Below are 17,223 nucleotides of genomic sequence, written 5' to 3'. Positions count from 1 at the left end.
AGAAAACTGGAGGGGTCTTATGAGGAGTAGCTGAGGGAGCTAGGATTGTTCAGTCTGGAGAAGAGGAGGCCTCACTGCACTCTACAACTTCCTGAAAGGAGGTTGTGATGATGAAGAGCTCAGTCTTTTCTCCCAAGCAACAAATACGACCCAAGGAAATGGCCACAAGTTGCACCAGGGGAGATTTAGATTAGACAGGAGGAAAAACTTTTTTCTCTTAGAGAGTGGTCAGGCACTGGAATGGCTGCCCAGGGAGGTGGTAGAGTCACCATCCCTGGCAGTGTTCAAGAGGCATCTAGGTGAGGAGCAATGAGATATGATTTAGTGGCTTGTGGTAGCAACGGTAATGGGAGGAAAGTTGGACTAGATGATCTTGTACGTCCTTTCCAACCTTGTGATTCTATGATTTTAAGATGAGGTTATTAATGCTGTTTGTGTATTATACTGCAGAACCTGAAAGATTTGTGAGTTTCCTTCTTTGATAATCCCTTTTCCTTTTGTGAAACACAGAATCACAGTGAACCTCTGGAGATTACCTACTCCAACTCCCCCCTTTGAAAGCAAGTTCCCTGGAGAAGAATGCACAGAAAAGCATCCAGATTTGGGTTCTGAATATCTTCAAAAAAGGACACTCTTGACAGCTTGTTACAGTGTTCTGTCATCCTCATAGAAGGATCCACTCTTCAGGCATTTCTAAGGTCCTGATAAGATCCCATCTCAATCTTTTCCAGGCTAAACAGTCTCAGGTCTCTCAATCTGTTCTCATTAAGGGAGATGATCCAGGCCCCTAATAATCTTTGTATCCCTTGGCTGGACTTTCTTGAGTAGTTCCCTGTCTTTCTTGAACAGGGGAGCCTAGATCTGGATACAGTACTTCAGATGTAGCCTCACAAGGGCGGTGTAGATGGACAGGATCATCTCTATCAACAGGCTGTCCACTCTTCTTTGATGCATCCCAGAATACCACTGGCCTTCTTGGCAACAAGGGCAACAAGACCTCTAGAAGGTCATATCCTAACTGGTACTGACACAAGCAGTTATTCCTTCCCAGGTGAAGGACCCTACTCTTGCCCTTGTTAAATCTCATCAGATTCCTCTCTGCCCAACTCTTCAGTCTATCCAGGTGTTACTGAATAACAACACAGCTTTCTGGTGCAACAGATGCTCCTCCCAGCTTTGTATCATCAGCAGACTTGCTGAGGGTGGACTCAATATGCCTTCATGCAGGTCATTGGTGAAGATGCTGAACAAGACTTGACCCAGTACCAATCCTTGGGAAACACTGCTAGGCTACAGGCCTCCAATTAGATTCTGCACCACTGGTCAAGACCCTTCAAGTTTTGCCAGTTCTCAGTCCACTTACTCTTCACTCATCTATCCTACACTTCCTAAGGTTACCTGTGAGGATGCTATAGGAGACAATATCAATAGCCTTGCTGAATTCAGATCAGGTAATACTGCTACTCTCTCCTAATCCACCCAGTTGGTCATGACATCATAGAAGGCTGTCAGATTGTTCAAGCAGGATTTCCCCTTGGTGAATCCATGTTGACGGATGATGGTGAAACACATACAAATTTGTGTGATTTTTCTGAATTCTATCACAATCAAATTTGGGTAACTCTGACTCTGCATGTTTGTTTGTTTGTTTGTTTTTTAGGAGCTGCTCTGTTTCTCAGTTGCAGGGAGCAACGTGGGTCAACTCAAGTTTCACAGAGAGTAAGCTTCCAGTGTTCTGAGGAACACCTACCGCATTGCACAGCCCAGCCCAGTTGTTTTAAAGCTATTTATTTTTAGTTGTTTGTTAACAAGCACGGTTTAAGGTGCAATTGGTCAGCCATCAGAACCAGAACCCGACAAAGCCTGCAAGGCTCTTCGTTTCTAGACTGGCACTGCCCCCTGCTCTCGGCATTTTCCTTGGGACGGGAGAAATGGCAGAAGGTGCTAAACCCGGCCTCAATTCCCAGGCCTCCCGATGCAGATTTGCGCGTGGGTATACCCTGTCAGCTGTTCCGTATCTCTCCCAGCTTTTAACAAGAGGAACGGTAAGGAAGCCATCCCCTCCCGGCCGCACGGCCTCATCTCCACCTCTCCCTGCCCACCTACTGCCGAGCACGGGGTAACGAGCAGAGAGAAAGGAGACGGCACAGCGTATAACCATCCATTTAAGGCAGCAGCTGCCCCTACGTTAATTCATTACCTCACGCTTCGTGGGAGGCGGGAGCGGTCGCCAGCTGGACAGCCCGTCTGGCCTATGGGGACGAGCGGCAGAGGAGGGCGAGTAGGCGGTGCCGGGCGCTCGCCAATGCCGCTGCCGCAAGGGCAGGAGCCTAACTGAGCCGCTGCGCCAGCTTGGGGCTGGCTGCTGATAGCGTCAGAGTCTAGGCGAGAGTCAGGTTGAGCTGGCAGGAGCTGTCGCTCCCTCGGTGAGCCGGTGGTAAGTGGGCGCTTCTTGCGGAGCGACTGAGGCAGGGTCAGCTTCCTAAGTCCCTCTTTTATGTTCGTTATCTTTTTTTTTTTTTTTTTTTTTTTTTTTTTTTTTTTTTTTTTTTTTTCCTTTTTGGAACGGTCATGCTTCACTGGTGTGTTTTTTTTTTCTCCTCTCACCCCTTTTCAGCGCGCTGGCTAATTAATTTGCATTCGGTTAATGTAGCCCTACGGGGAGGGAGCGGGCGCGTTGGTGTCGTTGTTTCTGTCTGCTGTGCCTCGCTGGGATCGGAGTTCTCTCCGCACTGGAAAGGGTTGCGCAGCGCTGTGCTCCTTGCTGCCGTTATGTAACGGTCTCGAGGGGCTGTGACAAGACAGTGGCTGCTTCTTTTTGCAGGCATAGCGCGTTACCGTCGTTCCCTTATCTCTCTTCCCCCAACCCCCCACACCCGCATCCTTTTCCCCACTATCCCCCGCCCCACCCCGCGGAGGGGCAAGAAGAGGGGCTGCGTGCAAAGTTGCGTTTATTCCCGTTGCCATCGGGTTAGGATGGGGCCTTCGAGCAGCCGCATCTTCAGGGGGCTCCTGCTGCTGCGCGGGAGTGGGAAAGTGCAGCAGCAGCCCGTCCGACGGAGGATGGGATGGCTCTCCGGCTCCCGAGGACGCTGCGCTAAACAGCTCTGTGGAAGGACAGTGCTCTCGGCTTACTGTGGGTAGCTGGTTAGCTTGGGTCTGGGTGCAGACATCTATCTCCTGGCGCCTTCAGGAGATAGAAAGGAGACCAAGTAAATTGCTGTTCATCCGTGCTTTGGAGCCTATATGCTGTTGAAGACAGCAGTAAAACCTCTTCACCTCTTCCCCGGCAGTTGGATGCCTTTTTTTTTTTTTTTTTTTTTTTTTTTTTTTTGCCTTGCATAGAGCGAGTGATCTGCTTTTGTGGAGATTGGTAAAGGACTTGGTTTCATTTTTCTTTATTTTTTTCAAATACCCAAGGGGCTTTGCTGAGAACTACCTCTGTGTGGTGTCCTCCATGGAAAATAGCATCTGGTCTAGGAGACTACGGACTGCAGCTTAACAACCTGCAGGTATAAAGCTGGGTGTAGTATTCCACGGTAAAAAAAACAAACAAAACAAAAACAAAAAACAGAAACCACAGAAAACCAAAACAACAACAACAACAAAAAACCCACCAACAACAAAATGATGTGAATTAATCAGTTCTCTTCAACCTCGGTGGAGTAACTTTAAAGTGGATAAAAACAAAAGCAGTAAATCAGCAGTGGTTGCAAGTGTATCTTCAGTCCTGATTAGTCTCATGGTTAAATTATTCATCAGAAAAATTGGCAATCTGTTGGAAGGTGCCAAGCACTTCTATGAAAAGTGTGCATCTTAGAGGCTGACAGCTCTGAATCTGGCAGTAGATGCTGCTGACAAGCAATTTACCTATTGACAGAGGCAGGTGTGAGTAGTGGTGAAATTCATACTGACAGAGGCTTGCATAACTACAAGAGGGAAGAATCAACCCCTGGCCCAAAATGAAACACAGACAAGTTTGAATTGTGCAGAGCAGTAAATTGACTTATTTTCACTGACTTTTATTGAGCCTTCACACTATTTCCTCAACTAGTATAATTAGTGTCCTTTTAGAGTACTTAGAGGCTGATAAGTGTTAGCATGATAGTGGAGCATAGAGGACTGGTGACTTGTTTATATGTATATATAATATAAACATATATATAATTTTTTTTCCACCTGGAGTTGTAAAAACATGGAGGAAAAAATGGAAAGATACACTTTCACAGTCTCAGGCTTAAATTAACACAACTATTTATCAGATGTATACCGTGTGTGTGTATGTATATATATATATTCTTAAGATGGCAATGGCTTTTTTTTTTTTTTTTTTTTTTTTTTTTTTAATCATTTAGTGACAAGCTGCTTCCTTTTCAAGTTGTTATTTACAGATCCTTCCTTTTCACAACCTCACTATTCCCAAAACCAAAATAAAATACTTTATTGGATGCTTTTGTACCTCTTTGGATCACAATCATATATACCTGCAAGCAGATTGTTATTTTATAACTGTTGAAGTGTATGCCTGTTATTAAATCATAGTACAGTGCAATGCTTGGGCAACATGCCATGCAAGGATCAAATTTCAGATAAAGCTCATGTGAGAATCTCCTGCAGTGTATAAATTTTTTCCCTTGTAAATAAATGGAAATGCACATCCAGTAAGTAGTTGCCTAATTAATGCTGTGTATTGGCTGTGTTGTTTGTTTGTTTGTTTTTAAATCTTATTTTAATCACAGATGTGTTCATTCCGTTTACTTTCTGTCAGCAACTGTATATTAGAGGTTGTTTTTACTTTTATACCACGAGATTAACTGGAAAAAAAAGATGGCTCTCTTAAGAAGGAAGGAGGGAGGCAGGCAGGCAGCAATGTTGATTGATGTTAAAATAAATGTATAGAGATGATGAGGTATGCTTATTGCCACTAGGAGTGCTTTAGAGAATAAACCATATAATGTTTAAATTTGGTAACTTTCTCTTGAAGTTAAGCTAAGATACAAATTAAAATAAGTCATAAGGTATTTTTCATGCATTATATATTTTGATTATGTAAGTCTTCAGTGTGATAATGTGATTGTGATCATAAGCCTGTATAGAGGGAAAATCTTGCTGCAAAAATAGTCTTTCTCATGGTGTAGTTACTTTATTCCTGTTTCTACTTGTATATTTATGCCCTTGCATAAATTAAACGAACTCTTTTCAGCGAATGACATGCAGGGTGTTTTTTCTTTCTGAAAACAAACTGTGCTTTGCATAACTAAAAGTAAATGGAATTGAATCGTTTTTGCCCCTACTCTTTCTTTGCCATACTGACATAAATGTATATTAGAAGCTTTAAACAGTAACTTAGTTCAGTTTTGCTATATACACGTTTAAGTGTCTAGGACTCTTATGTTTTTATATGCAGCTGCTAGGATGCATATATATGTATATTCTTGATGTTTTTGGCTGTGTGTTTTATCATTCTCCCATTTTAGAGCAGGGGAAGTGGTATCTTTGACAATAAAGAGTCTTTTTGTTAATAATGCAGTTTCTCTACAAAACTAGATGGACACCTTATTTAGTGGATTTCTTTCACCTGACAAATTACATTTATGGAATTCATTAAGTATCTTGTACAATGTCTTGTTCTGATATTTTGTAGCTCTTGCACCATCTTCTATTCCCTGATCATAGGTGATGTTTTGTACTTTTAAGTCTCAGGGTACTTTCAAGCCCTATTAATTTCTGTTAGTTCTGTTTTTTTTTTTTTTTTTTTTTTTTTGTTTGTTTTTTTTTTGTTTGTTTGTTTGTTTTTGTTTTTTTTTCTGACTAAAATTTTATCCTTGTGAATACCATCAACTTAGCTTTCTTGACATTTTTCACTTATTTATTTATATGAAGCTCCCCATCTTAATATTGTTTGAAGCAATCTTCCAACTGCATGCCTGTAATCTCCTTCATGGAACAGATCGTTATGACTTGGGGGTTTTTGCATAAATACTTTGAAAAGGTTCTGTTGAAGCTGAAATTGGTATTCTTGTTTGGATGATAGTGGTGGGAAGAGATGATGAATAGTGTATAAAGAACTACATATATAGTGTAATTTCACAGTTGTAGAGCTAGCTAATGCAAGTTGGAGAACTTGTGCTTAACTAATCTTACAGTGAGAATAGGTTCAACATGTTCTTCATAAGTTAAACAGCTAACTAGTGCAGAAATAGCTATTATTTTCTAGTCTTTCTGGACTTGTGATTCCCAAGTATTTTCTTGATATGCTGTAAGAAATTGTTGTCTGTGATTATCTTTTTCTCCCTTCTGAAAAATGTTTTATTTACTTTATTCTGTGAAAATTATTCTAGATACATCTTGTATCGTTGCATGCGTGTGGAACTGATGAATGTTTGTGCTCTAATTATTTCTTTGTTTGATAACAAGTGGCAGTTCAGCAGAACTAAGGATGAATACTTGAGTGGGATTTTTGTATGGAATATAGTTGGGGATGAGGGGCAGGAGGGAAGTGGGGAAATGTGGTAGCTTGCCTGTGTGCGAATATCTGAAGGCTGCCTGTATTGATGCTGACTCCTTCACAGTTGAAACATTATGTAAAAGATATGGTGGTGGGATGTGCTATTTTGTTGAACTACTTATGAGTAATTTAGGGAGACAAAAAAATTGGTGTGGAAGTGTTGTCAAGTGAAATATGCTTTAAAAAAGGTTTTATTAAAACTGTTGCTGATAAACTAGTTTGTGTATATGCATATAGATGCTTTATTTATGGATATATAAAGTGGTGTTTTATGAAGCTAGTCTTTGGAACAGAGGAATGTAATATACTAAGAACCTAAACTTAATTTTGTCAGTATTTGATGGTATTTAGAAGTAATTACTTAAGCATATAGTGATGGCTTTAGAAAAGGAATATTAACAGCTACTTGTCAGTAGACAAAATAATTTCTGTGCTTGACTGTGTTTTCTGAGGTTTTTCTTAATAGAGTATTTAACATCAGAGTCTGTGTCTTGGTTTCAGCTGAGAGACAGTGTTAATAGTACATTGGTTGCTGGTGACTGATGGGTGCCTGCCTGCAGTCAGGCCAGACTACTTGGTGGGGAAGAACCACTGCCTTTATGATGCACTGGTGGGCTTGTGGCAGGGCAGAACCAGGACAACTGACAGCTGAATATGGCACAAAATTCTTCCATACCACATGACATCATGTGGAAGGCGATATAGTGGCGGGGAATTCATAGTATCATAGACAAATTAAGGTTGGAAAAAAAATATCTAAGACCTTGTAAAACCATCAAACTAGAACTGCCATGCCCACTAAACCATACGTATACTACATATACTCTTTTCTTGAAAACCTCCAGGGACTGTGACTCTACCCTGGGCAGCCTGTTCCAACACCTCACCAATCTTCCTAAGAAGAAATTTCTCCTATTATACAACCTAAATCTCCCCTGGTATTATCACTAGTTCTCTGGGAAAATGCGGATGACTCCCACCTGCTTTCAGATTTCTTTCAGGTTGTAGAGAGCAGTAAGCAGGGGATACCCTGAGCATTCTTTATCTCCAGACCAAACTCTGTTCCCAGAGCTGCTCCTCATTCATTGTCCTTCTTTGCATACACTCTAGGACCTCGTGTCTGCCTTGTAGTGAGGGACCCAAAACTGAACACAGCACTCCAGGTGTAGACTCACCAGTGCCAAGTATGGGGAGACGATCACTTCCCTAGTGCTCCTCACTCTGCTATTTCTGCTACAAGCCAGGATGCCATTGCCCTTCTTGTTCACCTGGGCACATTGCTGGCTCGTGTTCATCTGGATGTCAGCTGCCACCCCCAGATCCTTTGCACAGCTATCCAGCCACTCTTCTCCAAACCTGTACTGATGCATGAATGCATGAGGTTGCTGAGACTGAAGAGCAGGACTCAGCACTTGGTCTTGTTAAGCTCATGTGGTTGGCCTCAGCCCACTGATCCAGCCTATCCAGATCCCTCTGTAGAGCCTTCCTACCCTCAGGCAGATTGCTTCCTCTCAGCTTGATGTTATCTGCAAACCTATTGAGAGTGCACTCATCCAAATCATTGATAAAGGCAATAAAAAGAGCTGGTCCCAATTCTGACCCTTGGGTAATGCCACTAGTGACCATTTTCTGGCTGGATTCAGCTCTGTTTACCACCAGTTTCTGGGCCTGGATATCCAGCCAGTTTTTACCCTGCAAAGAGTAGACCTGTCCAGGCCTTAGGCTGACAGAATCTCCAGGTAAATACTGTGGGAAACAGTTGAAGGCTTTGCTGAAATCTGGGTCGACTACATCCATTGCCCTTCATTCATTCACCAGGCAGGTATCCTGATCATAGAAGGAGATTGTGTTGGTGAAACAGGATCCGCCTTTCACAAACTCATGCTGGCAAGGTGTAATTCCATGGCTGTCCCACAAGGGCTGTGTGATTACACTGAAAATGATCTGCTCCATGACCTTCCTGGATACCAAAGTTAGACTGATAGGCCTGCAGTTACTCAGATCCTCCTTCAACCTTTCTTATAGATCAGTGTCAGGCTGACAAGTCTCCAGTCATCTGGGACCTCCCCAGTTGAACAGGGTTGATAAAAGATGGAAAAAGTGCGATCACTTCTACTGGCTTTCTTGGTACTCTCAAGCAGATTCTTTCTAGCCCCATGGACTTGTGGCAGTCTGGGTGAGTAGCAGTTTGCTAACTGTTTCATCCTGAGTTATGGGAAGGTTTATTCTGCTCCCCATCCATGTCTTCCAGCTTGGAGGGCTGAATAACCTGGCAATGACTGGTCTGACTACTAAAGACAGAAGCAAAGAAGGCATTGAGAACCTTTCTTAACCTTGGTGGCAATATTATCCACTGCATCCAATGAAGGCAGGAAATTCTCTTCAGTCCTTCTCTTGCTGTTAATGTGTTTAAGAAAGCTTTTTTTTTTTTTTTTTTTTAATTTTTTTAATTATTATTATTATTATCTTTAACAGTGGTGGCCAGATAGAGTCCTTGCTGGGCTTTCTCCTTTCTAATTTCCTCTCTGTGTATCCAAGCAACATCATTCTATTCTTCTGGAGTTGCCTGACCCTACTCTGAAAGATGATGAACTGTCTGTTTTGTTATTCTTATTTGCTTTTTGTTTTTTCCTCAGAGCCTCAGCGAAAGCTCCCTGTTCAGCCAGGCTATTTGTCTACTCTGCCAGCACATCTTATGGCACACAGGGTCAGCCTGTTCCTGTGCATTAAAGACTTCATTCTTGAGCAGTATTTAGCTTTACTGTGCACCTTTTCCCTTCAAGACTGACTCCCAAGGATTTCTCTCAGCTAATGTGCCAAACAGTTCAAAGTCTGCCCTCTGAGAAGTCCAAGGTAGCAGTTTTCTGACTGCTCTTCTGACTTCATCAGGATTTGAGAACTCTCAACATTTTTTGTGTGCTGTGCCCAAGACAGCTTCCAACCACCATGTCTCCCACAAGACTTTTTGTAAACAGCAAGTCTAACAGGATGCTTCCCCGGCAGTCTCTCTCAGCAGCTGTTTCAGGAAGTTATCTTCCACATTCTGCAGGAGCTTTCTAGACTGCTTTCTCTCTGCTGTATTGTATTTCCAGCAAATTTCTGTTAAGTTATTGTCCCCATGAGAACAAGAGCTGGTGATTACATAACTTCTGCCAGCTGCTTGTAGAATGCTTCATCTGCTTTTTCATTCTTGTTGGGTGGTCTATGACAGACTCTCACAAGGATGTCAGCCTTATTGGCCATTCCCCTCAATCCTTATCTGTGAGGACTCAACATTATGATTTCCAGCACTGAACTCCACCACATCAAAACACTCCCTAGTGTGGAGAGCTACCCTGCTGTCCTCCTTCCTTGTCTATCCTTCCAAAAGAGATGGTAGCCCTTTGTTGCAGCACTCTGGTCATGAGAGTGATCCCACCATGTTCCAGTGATGGTAACTAAGTCATAATTTTCCTGCTGCGTGATAGCTTCTAGATTTTTCCATTTCTTGCCCATACTGTGTGTTGGTGTAGATGTGCATCAGCTGGGCTATTGCTCTCACCCCTAACCTAGGCATGCTTTCCTTAGACTGATCTCCAGTTAGCCTGGTTTTATCCCCTTCTCCGTTCAAAACTAGTTTAAAGTCCTGTCAACAAGGCCTGCTAACTCCTGGGCTAAAATGCTTTTTCCCCCTTTAAGGTAGGTAGAGCCATCTGTTGCCAGCAAGTCTGGTTCCAAATAAACCATACCATAATGAAAAACAAGAATTCCACCAGTGAAACCAACCTTTTAGCCATGTGTTGATCAGGGTTTTTTTCCTGTTCCTCTTAGTATTTTTCTGTGTTACTGAAGGGGTCAAAGAAAAGATTACCTGATGTCCCGCTCCTTCAAGAAAACCAACACAGTGCACTCAAGTTCCTCTTGATAGCCCTCAGGCTTCTCCTTGAGTCTTTGCCAGTCTGAACTGCCAGAAGTCAGTACTAGTTGCAGGGCCATACCAGACTAGAGAGCTTTCTGGTAATGGCCTGTGCCCCAGAGTGGCAGCAGACTTCCCTGTGGATAGGGACTGGTCAGCATATCAGACCCTCTGTTCCCCTCAGAAGGGAGGTGCTTATGACAGTTACCCATGTTTTGTTCTTGGCAGAGGCAGTACTGAGGCATGGGAGTGGCTGACTCTCCCTGCACAACCCTATGGATAGACCTTCATCAACATACTCATTTGCCTGTCCTTCATGTTCCAGAGCTTCATCCACCCCAAAGAGGGACTCTTCCTCGTCTCTTAGGTCCCTTCCTTCTACCTGATGGTGGTAGCCTAGGGGATCCCCTGCTACCGGTGGAGTGTCCCCTGGTTTCTTTCTTGCAGGGATTGGCAGATTATAGCTCTACCCATCTGTCTCCCTTTCACAATCTCTTAGTTGGCTGCAGGCTCACTGCTGCTTGGGGATTTGGCATGTGGTGCGAAAAAGGGTTTGTAGTAGGGCGTTGGTTGGTGGGCAGTTGTACTGTTAACTGCAGTTGGTCAAAGGATGGTAATTGCATTGTGGATATATATACATAGGAAATGTTTGTTTCTTTGTATTTAATAATTCTGATACTTATTGCTCCTAAATATGAAAAGAGTAGTACTTTAACACCTGCACGCATTCAGATATCACTGCTGAAGTTACTTGAGTGATTTTTGAAGTCCATTTTAAAATTTAAAACTGTACTAATAGATATTAATTGGTTTTTATATGTAGATAATACGTATATACCAGAACAACAAAATTTAATTGAATGTTGGCTTTAAGATTCAACCTCAATACCTTCAATAAACCTGAACCTTCAATACCATAGTACCAACATGTACTTCTGATGCCATGGGCTAACATAACTTTAGGAGCAGCTTTTGTGTATGTGTATTTACTTTTTTGTCTTAGTAAATAGATTTTTGTCTTAGTTCAATTCTGTTCAGTTTTGTTTCCAGTTCTCTCCTTTTACCCAGTTGGTGGGGAGGGAAGTAGTGAGTAAGCAGCTGGGTGATGCTTAGCTGCCTACCATGTTAATCTGCAGTAGTATGGCATATTGTTTCGCTAAGGTAAGAGTGTGTTTCCAGCTGAAATTCTTAATGCAGATCCATAATATAGGGAGTCTTGTCCATAGCACTAAATACATATATACTGTTAAAGTCATGTTTTGGCCACGTGGTTACTCAAAACCTGTAAGAGGATTTAATTTTATTTAAGTGAAGGTAAGTAAAATAGTTTTTAGCTATGCTTGGTCTTTAGTGTTTGTAGCTTGTTTCCAGTCTATGTCACTGGGGAAATAAGGTGGTTCATTGTCATATCTGGAGAAATATGCCCAAAGCAGAACTCAGATGAAGAGTGAAATCTGATTTCTACTGATTGATGTGAAGGAAGTTTAAGCCTTAATGTTGTATAAAACACTGCACCTTATTAGTAGGTGGTTTTATTACTCTGTGTGTTCATCTCTTCCTTCAGCTTGAATGTTTATAGAAAAATGTGGGAAAAAGATTCCATCTGCTGTACTTTCACTGCTGTTTTTGTTTGGCATAAATAGTTACAGATAAAAAATAAATAAATGAGAATTCCCTTTATTTAAAAATGACTTATAGTTAATGGGGAAAATAGGTCAAATACTGATGCAGTCATAAAAATTTGGGTGATTTATAGAGTTTGATAACGTTTACAAATCCAATTTATTCACATAAAAAATGCAACTCTTTAAATCTTCTTAAAACTGCTGTATTTTTTTATTTTTTTATTTTTTATTTTTTTATTTTTTTTCTTTGAACTGAATAGAAGATCTTCACAAACATTGTGTGACACCTTTTTGTAGTGCACTGCATAAATATCAGCACTGGTACAGTAACAGATTCTGATAAAAAGTATGCCTTAAGCAATTGCATGCTTACCAACACTATGTGCAAGAAGTATTAACAGGAGGATGGAAGTGAAAACAGTGTAAAGCTGTTGTGTGCCTGTGGGCAGAATTCTTTCCAGTGTTTTCTAAAAACCTTTCTAAAACCTTTCTGTTTTAAGATCATCTAAGAAATATCTTCAGTAATTCTGGTAGCTTGGCAGGACCCACAGGTTAGAATGTAGGTGTGGAGAAGTATCACCTGGCACTAAAGAGGCCAGGAGGGTACTTTAGAGACCTTTGGCAGAGCAAGAACTGGCTGCAGGATTATGGCTTTTGATGGACATTCACTGTTACAGAAAAAGAAATTAAGAGCATAGAATCTTAAGTACAATTTCTAGCACCTAGTGTACCTTGTAGTTCAGAATTTCTAGATGTCTGAGTTTTCAGCCACCCAGATAGACCCTCTCCAAATTGGATTAAATTTTGATCAGTCAGCTCATAATAGAATTATGAACTAGATCAGGTTTAAGTAAAAGAACATGAATCACTCAGTTCTTGGAGGAAAAAGATGATGGTGGAGGAATCCTGGACCACTGAGGAACCCTGGATTTTGCCATTCTGCAGCAGTTCTAACCTCAGTCGCACTTAGGGCTTGGAGCTGCTTGATTTTATAACAGTGTTGCCAGTGCTGTTACGCTTCTCCATATGCTTTCCTATTCCAGGATGGGTGTCACCATTACTTGGCAACCCAGCAGCTGGATATTGAGAACACTGTTGGACTTAACCACACTATCAGCCAAGTGCTCCCCATGTGGTGTTGGTGATTCAGTGCTTGGATCTCGATAACACTGGACCCATCATCACCATTGCAATGGATGTCTATATGGCCTATTTAAATAGTGTGGATATTTGCCGTAGGTTGGTTATGCTATCCATGTTGTCAGGAACAGAGTGTATTGGTTACAAGAGGTTGGGAGTGATTTGTAAGAGAATGATACAGAAACAGGAAACCTACTATGAGGTTGAAAAATAAGTAAAATTATTAATGTTGACAGCATATAGTTATCAGAGAATCATAGAATGGCCTAGGCTGGGAGGTACCTTAATGATCATTAAGTTCCAACTGTCTGCCATGGTAAGGCTGCCAGCCACTAAATCAGGGATTAGATCAGGTTGCCCAGGGCCTCACTGAACTTGGCCTTGGATGCCTGATGAGGCATTCACAACTTCTCTGAGCAACCTGGACCGGTGTGGTGCTAACCTATGAGTAAAGATTTTTTCGTAACACCTCACCTAAATTTATCCTTTTTTAAAGTCACTCCTCTTTGGGAAAATTTCTGCTCCAGTAAGCTTGTTCAATTATCTTTATACCAAAACGAAGGAGAGTCTTCAGCTTTCTTTATTCGAATAAAGGGGAGTCTTGTGGGGCATACCTCTGTGGCATCTCTGAAAATATCAGGCGACACAGCCTGCCTTTCATCTGTCTACCTCAGTGTTAGTAAGTCCTTTTCCCATTGTCTAAGGTAGTCAGGGTTCGTATTCTTCTTTGTTTGCCTATTGTGCGCTCGTTCCCCCCCAGTAGGTACCCTCCTTAGTTTTCTTTATTTATAAATTGTAATCAGGATGCAGAGTTTGTTGTTTTGCCCAGCTAGAACTGTCTTTGTGTCCTGCAAAATCTATCACTCATTATTCTGTCCAGCATAATAGATTTACATCCCTGTGCTAAGCTAGTACCTCCTGCCATATATCTGCAAGATAAGTCTGTTTAACCAGTTATTTTTCTCAGATCTTATTTTGCAAGGATATCTTATCCTTTCTTTTTACCTTTGTCTTACCACTATCTACCCATATAAAAAGTCAGTCCCCCTCCTGCTTACTATCTCTTTAAGTATTTTTAATTTTTTTTTTTTTTCTGTACTTCAACTTGCTGACTTTGCTAAGTGAATTGCAAAGAATCTATCTAGCATGTCTCTCTTTTATTTCCCTATTTTATTTTATAGTTCTCAATAAACCAGTAGACTTGGGGCTGCTGTTTCCTTGAGTGTTCGCTAGAATGTTTGACATGATCAAACATACTAGAACGGCTGTGACCTTTTTAAGGTCATAGCAGAATCCTGTTTTTCTTGGCTGGCTGAACTGAAAGTTTTCTTTAGTTCATAGGGCTTTTGTCATCATAACTACTTGTCATTTGGGGAATTACAAAATTGTAGGAGTTGGGAGTTCTTTTTTTTTTTTTTTTTTTCTTCCACTTGCTTGGAGATGCCAGCCAGAATAAGCTGTTCCATCACCTTCCCATGGAACAGAGGTGTGTGAGGTGATTCTCCTGTAGTTTTCTAGCTCCTCTTTCTTGCTGTATTTGAAGATTGGAATGACATGGGCTTTACTCCAGTCCTAAGGCACTTCTCCCATTCTTCATGACCTTTCAGAGTGGCTTGGCACTTGCTTCTGCCAGCTCTGTCTGTACTCATGGGTGCATTCCATGAGTGCCTGTGGATTTCTGTGCCTTAGATTTGCCTAGACAATCTGTTACCAGATTGTCCTTGACCAAGGGGAAGTCTCCTTTTCTCCAGGCTTTCTTCAGGGTCTGGATTCATGAGTGTCAGTCATATCAGTGAAGACTGAAGCAGAGAAGGCATTCAGTAAGTCCAGCTTATTAGTGTCCTCCATAACCAGAGCACTAGCTTCATTAAGCAGTGGGCTCACATTTTCTATAGTTTTCCTTTCACTGTTGGCATAGTGAAACTGTGATGTCCCACCTGTAATTATAGGCTTGCCTTTCTTGTTGTCCTTGATCTCTCATGCCGGATTTAATTCCATTGGGCCTTAGCTTCCTCATTGCATCCCTGCATGCCCTCTCAATGTTCCTAGTTGTTCTGTGTTTCTGGAATCCCAATTCTGGGACATTGTTGTTTTTTTCCCCACAAGCCCTTCTGAACCCCTAGCGTCTGCTTATAACTTCTCCTTAATATCTTCTATGGCCGACTAGATTGGAGCCAGCAATATTTGGAGAGGTGGGTTAGGTGGCTAATCCCTCTTTGCCTACCTTTGCTGTCTCTGGCAATGTGGTGTTATTTAACTGCATGCTAGACTTTTTAAACAGTGATGAAAGAAGTTTTTGTTTAACTGTAATTGTTATTATATAGTGCATGATTTTTAAAAAGTGACTTAATTTTGTTTAACTGGAGTTTAGAATTGGTATTTTTAGAGTTGCCAGTTTCTTTGTCAGTTCTACTTATAGCTCTGCTGTGCTTCCTCCTCAGATTACTGTTAGTCTTCATTTCTAGTGGGAGCTAGCAAGCACCTTCTAATCACTTTCAGGGTATGTGTGGGGAGAAGGGGTAAGGAAGAATCAAAACTACATTTTGCTTTGGATTTTTAATGAACGGGCTTTTTAGTAGTTGTCTTTGAGAGAACATTTCTTCAGTGCTGCACAATCTGCTCCTCTCAGTGATAACCAAATACTATTAAAGGATTTGACCCCATTAAAAATCTGGTTGCATATTCAGTGTTTTGCAGTTCTTTGCCTTATAATGTAATATGTAAATCAATGTTTTCTCTTTCAAATGTTTTGTTTGTATTGTTAAGAAACATGATTTTTAGTTGAGGGTAGATCAGTGTTTTCATAAATGAGGTAACTGCTGTTACACTTTGGAATTTATGAAGCAACCTGTAACTGTGGTTCAACAAGAAAAGGACTAGCCCCAGGAAAAAAGTACATCACCAGTTTTGATCTGCCTTGACTTTCTACTTTAGCTAGTGTAGATTTCTTTGAAATGAGTCTGCTGTGCATATCAGACATCTTCATTTAAAATGAAAGCCTTTTCTACGGGATATGTCTTGTTGTTCCACTCTCCCTGTTGCCCAGAACTCCTCAAAATACACCAGTATGAAGTTCAATTATTGATGTTTGAAGGAACTAATTCTAGAAATAAACTACTTTAAGGCCTAATACCTTCATTAACTTCCTTTAACCATTTTTCCTGCATGAAGTTCATAAACTTCTAATTTGTAGAGGGCCCTTGACCTCCTAGCTATGCTTTTCTAGATGCAGACCAGGATACAGTTGGCTTTGTTGTTTGATGGTGTCAGGATAATAGTGGAACTCCCTTGAATTTCTCTGGTCCAGTAAGAGCATACTACTGTCAGATTGGAGAGATCATAATGAGAGTTTGCTGGTGTGCAGTTATACAGTTATTCAGTCAATAGGTAAACAGAGGTTAAACAAGATGTTTTGTATGAAAGATTATTGTGATAGAAAGAAAATCTATGATAAATGGAAAATGCTCACTGATGTTGAAGGTTCGCAGTAAACTCCACAAAGGAGTGATCTCCAGAGAAAGAGATCTGCCTTAGTGGTGGTCAGCCCTTAAATGAGATCTGGGAGAGGTGGAGCCAGGCTCCACCCCTTCCAGTAGCACAGCTGAATTACCTTCACCTGTGCTCCTGCAGCTGACTCATTGCTTGCCTCAGCTGGTCAATCAGAGGTTCAGGCTGTGATCAACAGTTTCCCATACAGCTGGAAATTAAGACAGACTATTCAAGGAAATTATTTCAATATTAGATTCTGGAAAAATAGAATTGGGTCTAAAAGATATGGGTTGAGTATTGGAGTTATTGTTACAGACCTTTAGTTTTCTTGTGTGTAAGGTATAAGACTAACTTGAAGTGTGATGATATAGAGTTCATCACAGATTGTTGTTTGTTCTGACCATTTCCAGTTACAGCTAGAGATTATGAATGTGAAGATTTCTCCTTCAGGAGCCTGGTTGGCCTCATACTTAATAACTGCTGCAGAACAAGCATTTATGTTGGTTCTGCAGAGTGCAGAAAAGAATGAGCCTTGGTTGTTCAAGTAACAGTGGCTAAGCAATCCT

The 17,223-nt window shown here is 41.3% G+C and overlaps 1 protein-coding gene across 4 annotated transcripts in view; it reads left to right on the top strand.

The window, feature by feature from the left end:
* The first annotated feature begins 2,292 nt into the window (after window positions 1-2,292).
* The window catches only part of TPPP (tubulin polymerization promoting protein), a 46,645-nt gene continuing 31,714 nt past the window's right edge, over window positions 2,293-17,223 (top strand). For 2 of the 4 annotated variants that reach the window (XM_072327332.1, XM_072327328.1), the window contains exon 1: window positions 2,301-2,437. The gene's annotated coding sequence lies outside the window, so the exon portion shown is untranslated. Of the gene's footprint in view, window positions 2,438-3,420; window positions 3,513-17,223 lie in introns of all 4 variants that reach the window. The other 2 variants (XM_072327329.1, XM_072327331.1) reach the window with 2 other exon arrangements.

The sequence above is a fragment of the Excalfactoria chinensis genome, chromosome 2 (genome assembly GCF_039878825.1).
Source record: "Excalfactoria chinensis isolate bCotChi1 chromosome 2, bCotChi1.hap2, whole genome shotgun sequence".
NCBI classification, from domain to species: domain Eukaryota; kingdom Metazoa; phylum Chordata; class Aves; order Galliformes; family Phasianidae; genus Excalfactoria; species Excalfactoria chinensis.
The sequence above is the reverse complement of the archived record's forward strand: the minus strand, read 5'-3'. Positions and strand labels throughout refer to the sequence as shown.